Source organism: Cataglyphis hispanica, chromosome 2 (genome assembly GCF_021464435.1).
Source record: "Cataglyphis hispanica isolate Lineage 1 chromosome 2, ULB_Chis1_1.0, whole genome shotgun sequence".
NCBI classification, from domain to species: domain Eukaryota; kingdom Metazoa; phylum Arthropoda; class Insecta; order Hymenoptera; family Formicidae; genus Cataglyphis; species Cataglyphis hispanica.
In genome coordinates, this window is record NC_065955.1 from 5636343 (window position 1) to 5649502 (window position 13160).

At 31.5% G+C, this 13160-nt stretch overlaps 1 protein-coding gene across 2 annotated transcripts in view; it reads left to right on the forward strand.

The window, feature by feature from the left end:
* LOC126858963 (terminal nucleotidyltransferase 5C) overlaps positions 1-13160 on the forward strand; it is a 110732-nt gene that overhangs the window by 52130 nt on the left and 45442 nt on the right. The window lies entirely within an intron of this gene.

The window sequence follows — 13160 nt, forward strand, 5'->3', positions numbered from 1 at the left end:
GTAAATTAAATTTTAAATATCAATCGGGATTTAAATTTTCACGGTATTGTATATATTAATGTCAAACGGAAATTGTATCACTCAGATGGATAATGTTGGAAAAAAATGTTGCAACTGACGGATTTAATTTCAATAAATGATAGCTTTCTGATTGGTAAATGTGTAGTAATCAAAAATCGAAATTGTCTCGGTTTTTTTTCTCGGAAAGATTTATTCGCCTGATTTTATATAAATAACATGTGTGGAAATTCAATGTTTATTCATTAATCGGTGATTGTCGATTCGCCAGTGCATCTATCCGATATTACGTATGAAATCAACTCGCTTTTCTTCATTCTTCTGAGATAATTATAGGATGGCGAGTTCACTTTGCACAATTCACTTTCACTCTGCAATTTAAATTACCTTATTATGCCTCTCAAACGCGGAACTAGCTAGATCCTCAAAATCTTTAAAAATAGATTTAAAACAATGTACGCTCTAATAAGCACAGATATGTTAGATTCAAGGAAATCTTATATACGTAGCAAAAACATATATTTACTTAATTTGACATATGATATTGATATTATTAAAATTCTTGAGAATATTAGTGATAATTCTCATAATTTTAAAATAATGTCTAATCAATCGTTATATTTATATTGTAACGATTATAACGATTAATACTCTATGATAATTGGTTTTATAAGATATGTGTAAATAAGTTTTTATATTCAATGTATATAAAAAGAGAGAACAGTTTATTATATTAAAATTTAAAGAATAAAATTTTATAATAAATAAAAAATATATATATATATATAAGATATTGCAGTCTCTGCGATATTAAATAGTTTATAAGAATTTTTTTTTTTTTTTTAAATTATATAAACTCCGAAAAAATATACACTTTATAATTTGCAATTCAATTCGTTTATTATTAAAGTATAGGGTAAAGAAGTGGAATAACTAGCTCGAGCACGCGCGCATACGATTGTCTCATTGTTTATACATGTGATATTTCAAGGAATATTTCGCGGGAATAAAATAGTCAAGGTCGAGATATATCTTACATGCAACGAATTGACGGATCGACCAGCAAACGTAATCTATGTACGTTAATTCATTCGTTACGTGCGATTGCGCACAAGCCGGTATATTAAAGCTGCCTCGACTTGTTTACCATGCCTTTAAACGAGTATCCTCGACAATATGGTAAAATAATTATTACGCCGCAGCGCGAGGACTGATTGTGATTATGCAAAGCGGAGAGATTAAAAGCGTCCGATTTATTTTCACGCAAAAAAAAAAAGACCGAGATTGTTTCGCGTTATACACGGTATATCAATTATATGTGTCAATTTATGACGTTAAAATGGAAGCGAATTTCATCGAATTTTTTTCCATCAAGTTTTTCCAAGAAAAGCAAGACGAAAATCATTCCTATCTACTAATAAATTCATCATGACGTAAAACGCTGTGTGTTTTTTGTAGATTAGACAAGCAATTAACGAACGTTTTATTCACGGAAAATTTTGTGATTCATAGCTAATCATCTCTAGATAAAATGACTAATTATAAGCTGGCAAACAAGTTAGCATTCTCGTAAACTTAGCATTAGCATGGATCAAATTACGCTTCCGCTAATATATTCTTTTCCTCTCTCTTCGAGAGAGGGATTTTTTCTTTGTATTCCGATCGTTGCCGACCGTCGTGAACGATCGAATAGATATGCATTACGAACAAATTGATTTATTTCATTTATTTCATTATCATTTGATATACAGGGTGTTCCAGGTCAGGTGAATGATACTTTAGGGTTTTATAGGAAATTGAATTGGAACAAAAAAGTTTATTGACTGGACTTGGAACACCTTGTATATTGTATACATATATTATTCGTGACAATCGGATATGCAAGAAATAATCGGACATTATCAGAACTTAATTCATATTGTTAGTAGATATTTAACACAGATTCGTATTTACAGTATATAAGAATGATATCTAAATATCGCGTGAAAAACGAAGTTGGAACTTTATCGCGACGAATCAAGGGTTTTTATTTCTTTTAACATTTGCGAATTGTTGTCGACGAAATAGCGCGAGCGGAATAATTCTCGGGAGTGAATAATGATTGCGACAAACGCTCTTTTGCGCGCATTCACAGCTCGTCGTTCTCTCATTGCGATCTACTCTTAATCGTTTTAACATCGTTCGCACGAAGATAGATAGCATTGTGTCGATTTATGTCAGCTGTTTGAGGAAAGTGTCAAAGGAATCTTAAGCAGATTTGTCAAGACCTTAATGCGTGGCGCGATGCAGCGCATGTGCAAATAATACACGCACATGGCGCGTCACATCATTGATTACGTAGTCAACAGGTTGTTTCGCGCAAGTACAAAAGCTCGTTTAATTCAAGTGACATATATTTATTTGCTGATGTGTGTTGCCACGTCAGAGCTACGTCGCGTGTTTATCTCTAAAGTACAATATTACAAAAACTCACTTGCATAATTAATTGTTTACGTATTATCATAATTAATATTTAAAAAGTTTGACAATTAAAAAGTAAGGCAAGGATGAAAAATATTGCTTTAAAATTTGTATTATTTTACATATATAAGGAAAGAGAGAGAGAGAGAGAAAGAAACAGACAGACATGAAGTTCTTCTTATATTGCATAAATTTATATTTATAAAATACGTCGCAATCTTTTTTCTAATATTTATGTACTATTGGAAAATAATGAATTTTTTAATAAGAATAAAGTAAAAATAATCATTACTTTCTATAAAAATAAATTTACTATTATTATAATAATTTTGTCACATAGTTTTTCCAATGTGCAAGTAAATGCAAATATAATATTGGAATTTTTTTTTTTCAATAAATACATTTCATTTTTGTTTAACTCTCTATGATCATATAGTTTATTTATTCGCTAAATATTGAACGAATATACAAATGACACATTTATGCGTCGAATTTATTATATTGTCACACTTTGATATAACATTACATTTGTTTCGATACGGTGAATATATTTGGGGAATGTGCCGTGTCCAGAGTATCGACTTTATCCCAGTCACTGTATACGGTTCGTATTTAAAGAGCGATATGAGATAAACGACATTACGTGCGCGACAAGAGAGAGAAAGAGCGAGAGAGAAAGAGAGATACGACGTGCACGTACAGCGAAGAGTTCGTGTTATAATCTCGTCGTTGATTTTTCTGATCCCACCTTTCACTCATCCAAGCACTTCCTCCTTTCTTCGAGAATCTTCTCGCGAGATCGCATTATGATGCATTCCTGAAGTTTTCTTGACCCTGCTTCTCACCCGAATTTCCGGTCGAAGATTCGCGTTCTTGAACATTGTTATCGTGCAATGTGTTAGATTCTTAAGATGCCTTTCACTCAATCGATCCGTTTAATTTCCGCATACGATATTTTTTTTTTTTGTCGATGTAACGATGCCTTCATCGTGATTCGTTGTAATCAATTTTTTTCATCGTTCCTGGGACAATAGAATGCCGTCAATTTGGAACGTGACGTGCTTGTCAATCGACCTGGACATGGTAATCTTCGCACTTAAACGGCTCAATCCCGCCTTTCACTTCGCGAATATACTTCCTCCTTTCTTCGGATTTTTTTCATATCTTGCCATTCTCCGTCATACGAAGTTTTTTTTTTTTTTCAATTTCCGGTTAGGTTTAGATTAGACATTAAGATTTATTAAATTACGGTGCCGCCCATATAAAATTGTAAATACAGTGTTTATTTGTTAACTTTTTAAATTATAATGGTTGTTAGTTACTATAGGAAATGGCTTTCAATAGCAATATAATAGATAGCAATAGATTGTATATTCGTGTCTCTATTACGATATCTACATTCTTAAATATGTTCTCTTTTATTTACATATAACTATTCCTACTGATTATCCATATTCATAAATTTATGATAACACATATTTACTTGCAACGTATTTTCATATATTATGCTAATTAATGCTTCTTTAACGTAATTATTTTTTCATGGTCAATTTAATCAGTTACATTTCATGACACTTGAATATCTATTTTGCTGAAAAAAAGTATCTTTTTTTGTGAATTTTATTTTGTATGTCAGATAATTTAAAGTGATATTAAATAATCTCGATATAATAAACACGAGTTTATTGCGATATTAAAACTTTACGTACCAATTCCTTTCATGCATCTTCCGTCTTTATGTAGTGAAAATCATACGCACGCGATCCGCGTCGCATTTTGTGTTGTGACGGAAGATGACACAATCGTAAAACTCTGAAAGATCGCGTTCTTGTCAACAATTACGTCGACGAGAAGACTTCGCACCGAAATCGCGCGGGAATCCGAATCGTTTTGTACTCAATGCGTAAAGATCAAGAGGTTCGCCGTATTTTCATAGATGGACAACTTTACGATCGGCGTATCTTCGCGCAATAAACGACATGTAGCGTATTTATTTTTACATCCACGCCGTGAATTAGCGTAATTTGATTTTACGTTTGTGGCATATCGTTTTATTGCATCGTCAATTTTCATCGTGCTGCATCTTACCGAGTATGTATATTGATGCTTTTCTAACACGGCGATAATTCCGGCAATAATATTGATCGCATCGTCATTCTTCATGCGATACCACCCTAATCGTCGATCGAACTTCGATCTTTGCGAGTGGACTTCGCGCTCGAGTTCTATCGCCGTTTTTGTAATTAGACATGTGGCATGACAGCCATCTAGACAGCCTAGACACGTGACACATGACAGTCATTTTAAAAGAGATAGCAATCGCTAAACATCGTGACTACAATACATTATGATGCGATATATGTATATATATATATATATATAGGTATACGCGATGGATATGTAAGATTCTTTCACGTGATTTCAAGGTTGCCTAAATTAAGTAATGTAGCTCATCGCAATTTTAAGAAGTTAAAATCCCTCGAATTTGTCGCGGGAAGAAAAAGGCGAGAAATGTAAGACGTCTCGGTATGCATCATTAACGCTCGTTCCTCGCGTCGTGTAAAGATTCAGTGGCCTCTTGTAGTAAGCCTCTCCTCGCGTTTCTCTTATTCATAATTCCAACGTCCATTATTCATCATTATTAATAGATCACCCATGCGTTCTCCGCGCATAACTCTTTTCTGCGCGTAACCTTTCTCCTGTGCATATTAAGCTTAATAAATCCGACTCGGGTAAGCGACAGTGCGCGCCGAGCTGTTCCAGAACGGCCGATTACATTACGCTAAACAATGGTGCGCGAGACATTGGTTTGATCAAACGGGTCATTTGTTGCTCGCCACACCGCGTATATTGACGTAGGCGTAATAAGTTATGTTTCTCGAAAATATCAGGCATATGATCTAGGTTGTGCAACGTTGTTCTATTTGCAACACGTGTCGCGCGAGGCCGTGGTTGGATGTCATCGCTTTTATTATCCCCAAGAATCCCTTCCGATATCTAAATCCGCGCTATATGTATCTAATTTCACCGCTATTGGAATTAAGGGAGCAAATGTGTACCGAGATTTTAGACTCTAGTGTATGTATAATCTTCTTACAAGATCTGTAAGATGATTTTAAATAAATTTTCTATCGCGAAAATTAAAGTTAATAATTATAAAAATATATCTTGATTGTAGTAGATTTAGAGTTTTTTAAATCATACAGTATTTTTTTATTCAACATATTTCAATAAAAGATACTATGCTCTTCCTTTTAAGAAAAAAAAAAACATTTTTCTTTTTTACAAAAAACTGTAGCTATATATATATATATATATATATATATATATATATATATATATATATATATATATATATAAAGTTTGGGAGAATATTAAATCAAATTTAATTAATATCAATAACTTGCTATAAAATTGCTATAAAATTTAAGTGTGTATAATTTGTATGAGCTATTAAATGAACAATTCCGGAAGCAAATATTCTAGGCACAGATATTAATCACTAATCTCTCGTCTTCATATCGTTCGATCGTCTCCCTTTCTAAACTGTGTTTACATTCCGATAATCTGCTTTCAAGCAACTTGTTGTACATACACGATGTATATTCAGCTTGTCGAAGGTCAAGTTTTGGAATTCGTGTGATTGAACAGTTGGATAAGGCCACGGTTACATGTTTAATGCGTAATTCGAAAATTTGAGCGAAACTTTCGATTCCGGTTTGTTTGTGTGCATACAAATACGGAATATTTTCTAGATAATCGAATCGAATACAGTATGTTGCTTCAATATTTCCAAGATTTCATCCAAACTATACATTAACTAACATGTTTACTATAATAAAATGCGGACTAACCGGAAACGAAAGCTTCCGTCAAGATACGTTGAGAATTCTCTTAAAATCTCTTAATTTTCTGAAATAATAGCTATTTTAATATTGATTAGTTGAATCAGTAAACACATTTTTTTTATTCGTTATATTGATGACTCTTAAAATATCTTCGATATATGTAACATGATAAACATATATATTTTACGAAATTGCCGACTTCAAAATACGAATGTAAATTGGCACACAGATTGCCCTTTTTATATTGTATTGTTTTGCTCGTAAGGATTAATTCTATCTGGACCGTTTCGTCATGCAAGATAAATATTATCGCTACTGTGATTTGAATATCCTCGCTACGAACGCATTCGCTACTGTGTATTTATCACGGTTAGCCCACGTTCGTATTGTTGCAAAACGGGTGCGCGCGCGCGTGTTCCTTGACATTAAAATGTGCACTTATGTGCGTTCCATCGTCAAAGCGTAATATCTCCGCGCCCACCATTCTCTTTCTTTTTTCCTGATCATTCTCTATTTGCTCTTCTATCTTTCTTCTTCCTATTTAACGTTCGTAATCGCCGTATAATGTAAGCGGCGGCAAGTCAAGTGCGCCTTTTGTTCACGAGGATTGTGCTATGAGAAATCACGCCGTTATTTACGTCGTTATTTATATTGCCGTATTATGTGGCAAATAAAAATAATAAGCATTTATAGTTTTAAATATAAATTACTATTATCTCATTCGGTGGGAATAAAAATCGAAATAAATAAAATGGTATGTAAAATACTATCGATACTTAAAAAAAAAAATTGATTAAAACAAAGTTCATAGAGGTTTGCAAACTGTGAACGCGTTGTCTAATTTTCTATTCTTTCGCCATTCTCGCGCTTCGAATATCCCACGGTGTTGCTTTTCCCTTGACTTCGTGCGACTCCGCATAAATTGATTCGCATTTTCTCATTCTTACATTGCGTTTTATTAGCACAAGTAAGTCGTACGCTTTAAATCATATTAATCGAGACATTTTTAATAATATATATTGTGTATATATATATATATATATATATATATATATATTTATATACATATTTAATTTTCTTTTTAATATGTGTATATACTATATATATATATATATATATATATATATATATATATTTAAATATTTAATAATATATATTTAAAAATAAGCATTTTTCTATCGCTTTTTAAAGAATTATTACAACTTATTTGAATTGTTTATTTTTAAATTTACTTTTACAATTTTTTTTAACTTAATTTTAACAAGGTATTCAGTTTAGCTAGTTGTATATTCAAGAAAATTTGTGAAGACAATATTTAATTAATTTTCTATTAAGGAAGAATATTTATTATGGGTTGGTTTTAAAGATATATAGATTCTCTCGGACGATAGCATTCTGGGTATATTTATCACGGTATTTATCAAGGCTCGTTTTAATGCATCGCTTGCTGATACACGATGTTTATATTGCGTTATTTTCTTTATCTTTTCCACGCGATCGAATATTACTTATGGAGCGAGGCGTACATCTGCATGCTTCTTGTTTATCAATCGTTTTTCTTTCATTGTCGCAATGTTATGCATTTAATATGTCTCGTTCTCCATTCTAATTTTTATGAATTAAACGTGTCACGTGTTTGCTATTCATTAGATCAAGTGCGACTATCATTACGTATATAGAAATCAAATAGAATGCATATCATTACACACATATATTTCATTTTATATCTATTTTTATTTATTGCACAAATACAAATAGCACACATTTATATTCGTTCTCATTGACTTTGTTATCTCCTTTTTATTCGCTTGCTCAAATCAACTGTGCTTTTTCATTTTATATCCGTTCTAAATTTTTATATCTATTCCCTTGTTATTTTTTATTACTAAACAAATTCTCTTTTCAATTCTTTTTTTTCTTGGCATTAATGCACCTCGATATTTTTATACGTTGAAATATAAAACAAAATTATGTCATAAGCGTTTCTCTCGGATAAAATATTCTAATAAATTGTATAAACATTGAAATTAAAATCCATGGAGATTATTAAAATATGTAGTTACGGGCGACGGTCGTAGATTAATTAAACAACCCTTATAATTTTTATTTATACAGGATTTCTCTACCTGGAAAAGGTATAAAGATTTTCATTTTCTTGTGAGAAAGATTATATATTTCTAGGCTTACATCATTTTTAGTGGAATTACCAGAAGAATAAATAATAATTATGATAGATATAGTTGTTGATGTCGATTTTATTTTTTGCTCATTAGAATTAGTATTCGCAGATCACATGCGAGTTGATTCTGCGAAATTATAGATAATGTCTACAATGTTTATCCAACCATTTAATTTTATAATAAAGCTCGTTTAGACATATTACAACAGCTATTAAGTCTTGGCGTAAAGATTAGATGATTTTGTATCTTTATATTTTGTATATTTACTATTAACTATTTATTATTAAAGCTCTTTTGCATCTCTACGTCCTACGGAATCTAATTCTATTCGAAATGTATTATTACATGTAAATTTTATTTTATCACAATCACAGAAAGTATCATGCGCTATGGAAATAATTGACTTTAAATATTATTGCTCTTTATTGAATTCTCAACTCGATATTATAATCTTTCAAAATTTTTCTTTCCAAGTCTTTTTCGATCTTGTGATATTTGATTGAATCATTTGCTTTTAGAATCGAATAAAAAAAAAACGTGATGAATAAAATATATTTTATAAAAGCAATATATATAACCATAAAATTAATTATCAATGATAACAATATTCGATTCTTTTTATAATTCGAAAGAAAAGATATGTGATTGAATATTAACGTTAAATAACGTATTAAAAGTTGCAATTAAATTTGTTGAAAACAGCATTATGATGCATTGATGAAGAATTTAAAGCCACGTTTTCAGCGTAGTAGGTTAATCCCAAATCTCGTTCTTTACTTTTCTTACTTTTTTCATTTGGCTACTCTGTTAGATTATAACATCGATTAAGTTTTCTGATTACCAGGAAGCGCAGTATATCTTACATGCAATGTTACTTTCGCTTGAAGTTTTTTTATCATAATTAAAATTTATCGTTTAATTATATTTATTCGACGATATGCATGTATACTTAATATACTGAATCGATTATTGTTAGCGTCTCTTTCACGAATCATTTTTTCACGTTAATAAAGTTTGCGAAATAATTTACTAATTGCAATCGAGCTAATTAAAAACAAATATATAATTAACGCAATCAGTTCCGGGAAACATTCTTTTTGAGAATTGATATTCAGAAGCAATAGAAAATTGTAGAAGCATCAAACAATTGTTTTTCTTCGAAATATTGCTTCATATTTGCATGTATAGGGTGACTGCGTCATATCCATCATATAATTATGTAATTGTTAAGATGATTTTAAAATGTCGAGGCCGATAACTGCTAAATGAAAAGTGTCTAAAACTGGCAAATCCAGTTGTCGAAGGCCATATGCCGAGGCATATCTTAAATTTTTTCTAGATTTTATATATTATATATAATTAATGCATAATATTATATCATAGCTAAAAAACCATCTATTTTGAGAAAATTAATACAGATACTGTATAATATATCGATAAACGCAAATTTTTATCTACCTGAATTGATACATTTAAATGTTTCTCATCAACGATAAGATTTATCATACAATCGACAATTTAACATTAATGTTTTTTTTTTATCTTTAAATCATTTCGGGGAAATCTATCGATGATAAGATAGCATAAGATGGGACACCCTGTATATTTGGAGCGCCTGTGCCTAAGTAAGATGTATAAAATGCGCGTGCACCGATTCAAAACAGGTGACGGCCGTCTAAGGTAAAGGTGCATAATTAATGTCCATCTAAATACGGCGAGCGAGGCGAAATACTTATCTCGGTGCACGACTTCGTCATGCGGCCAATTAGAGACCGTCGAATGTTGGGCGCGGCGAAAACCGCCCCGAAAGTGGTCTGAATTGCGTTATCGCAAGAGTATCTTTTCTCTCTCTCTCTCTCTCTCTCTCTCTCTCTCTCTCTCTTTTCGTCCTCTCACCGGCCCTGTCACTTCGCGCCTTCCTGCCTATATCCTTCTCGATCGTCTCTCCGGCCTTGATAGCCGATATTTATTATTTTTCTTTAACATCGCGCGGTTTCGCCATCGATCGCGATCACGTGTCTTACGCATGTGTCTCCTTCATGCACATGTGCATTTCTTTTTTCTTCTCTTCTTTTCTACAATGTAGAATTGGAGCGTGCAATATAGTTTTCTCTCGGTAGAAAATCTTTGTTAGAGCGTACGGTATTACATGGAAAGTAGAAATAAGGATGTATTCTCAAACTGACTTTCCCTTATACGCAAACTAAGTACGTATCAAGTTCTTCTTCCGAGTAACAATATATAACCATAGATAACACTTCTTTTCTTTTTTTTAAGCACAGTTTACAGTGCAAAAACATTACAGTTTAGTTCGCAAGAAATTTACCGTGAAATGTTAAACATGGTTGTTTTTTTCTTCTCTTGTTTTTTTTTTCTAGAGAGAAAATAATATATTTTTATTAATTTTTTATAATAAAGTTGACTTTATATATACTATGGAATAGTTAATAATTAACTTCTGGTATAGATAGCTAATAATTAACTTCTGGTATAGATAGTATCTAATTACTTCTGGTTATCAGGCACATAATATAAATAATAAATATAATATGAAATATAATATGAAATTCTTTTTACAAAACAATATTGCATAAGATATAACATAACATGAAATCAGAATCGTTCAAGCATACTTAGTTGAAATTTATCAATTAATTTATTAGTTATATAACTTATAAAGAAAGTACAACGTTACATCGAAAAGACAATTAACGATTTCGAAATATATTTTATTTGATTGAGTGAGACGACACTATTTGATTAAGTCATCAATTGTTGATTAAGTCATAAATAAATGTAAAACTATTGGCAAAAATATTACGGTGCAGATATTACAAGAATTGTACGGTATACGTAGATGATGTAAATATAAGCGATGCACGTTGCAAGTTTATCACAAATTACATTCGTCTAACCGTTAATGACGTTTATACCTCACAGTGGCTCGTGACGCTTCGCTGCAAGATCTATAGAGAAGTGGAACGATTGCAAGTTGATCGATAACGAATACACGAGATATACGATCGCGGTAAACACATATTTCACCAATCAACTCACTCTCTTCTCGGCATCAGCGCGCTTTAACGCGAGAACGCTCTAGTTTAATCCTGCAAAAGAGGAATGTGGCTAGATTTCAAGGTTCGTACCAGGACGTGATATGCACGTGAGGAAATGCGCGAGAGGTGAGCAATAACCGATCTCGTTGTGATTTGTAAATCGGGTGTGTGAGCGATGTCAGTTTTGTATGTTGCATTTTTTTTTCTTAATTGTGCGGTTTCCTTTTTTCTTCCTCTTCGTGCTTCCGCTGTGCTATCACGCGACGTGACTGACATTTTTTTTTTCTCTCAGTTTTGACCCAGAAGATAAAAAGATAAAGATAACGGAGATTCTTTCGCGTAGCTTCTTTTAACAGACATTTTGCTCTTATTCGCTGTATCTTTAAAATTTCTGGCATTAAACATTTTTTTTTTAATTTACTGGAAATTAAGTAAAGAAATCATGTTCAAAAATTAATCTTTCAAAATTTATTTCATGCTTAATATTAAATAATTTTATTTTTTGTCATTTTATTTATTATATATATGTTATTATTTTATATTATATTATATCTTATACTATTCTTAAATTTTTTTATATAAAATTTTAATACAAAATTCTCTAGAAAAAAATTTGTGTTACACACATCATTATAAGCGATGAAGATTGATGAGCAATTTTCGTTTGACAGAAATTTTCCGATGCGTTGTCGAAGTGTTTGTGTCCCTTTCAGCAATCTATTTTACGCGATTATTTTGCTCGCGTTGCGTCACGGGGGATTGTCAAGGGAGCGCGTTTCCTTCGCTGTGAAATTCGGCACGATCATCGATCATCGATTCGTTTCGATCGAATCACCGCTGTTGGCCGTGAAATTCGTGTGCGGAAAGCAGATTGGGTCGAATCATCATTGTTGACATTGCAATGCGCGATCATTCGCAGCAGAAGAAAGCCGTGTTTCTGTCAAGGTTCTCGCGTATTCTTGTCAAAGTAGTAGACGCGCGCTAAGTACCGTGTCTCCATATCAACAGGTGCGCTAGATCGCATAATCCGCGACTGATAGGTTGATCGAAGAAGTCTAGTAAGTGGAAAAACCTATAGTAAATTCCGGTTTCTCCAATGGAATAAACGAGCAAAAATTATAAAAATAACTAATATAACTAATATAATTAATATAACTAAAATATATTTATATAATTTTATGCAAAAAGATATTTTTGCTTTATTTAATAAATCATTTTAATTACTATAGTTAAAAAAAATGAAATTAATATAATAATCTTTTTTTTAATTCAAATTAATATGTGAAATTTTTAAAAAAAAACTTTTTTAGAGAAATACAAGTTACTAAATTTTATATTAATTTTTAGTTTAATAAGAGAAATGTAATAGTAACAATTAAAAATTTTTATCAATATAGAGCTAATTTTGTGCACAATTTAATATCTAACAAAAAATTAATTTACTTACTATGTCAACTACATCGATTCGTAATCTTTATTATTACGGATTTTACTTTGGATAAAACTTAAATTAGAAAATTGGTAAATATAGATAAAAACATTTTCTATTTATTATATCAAAAATGTGGAATTTTGCCAGTCCTGAATGTAAGCTTGTA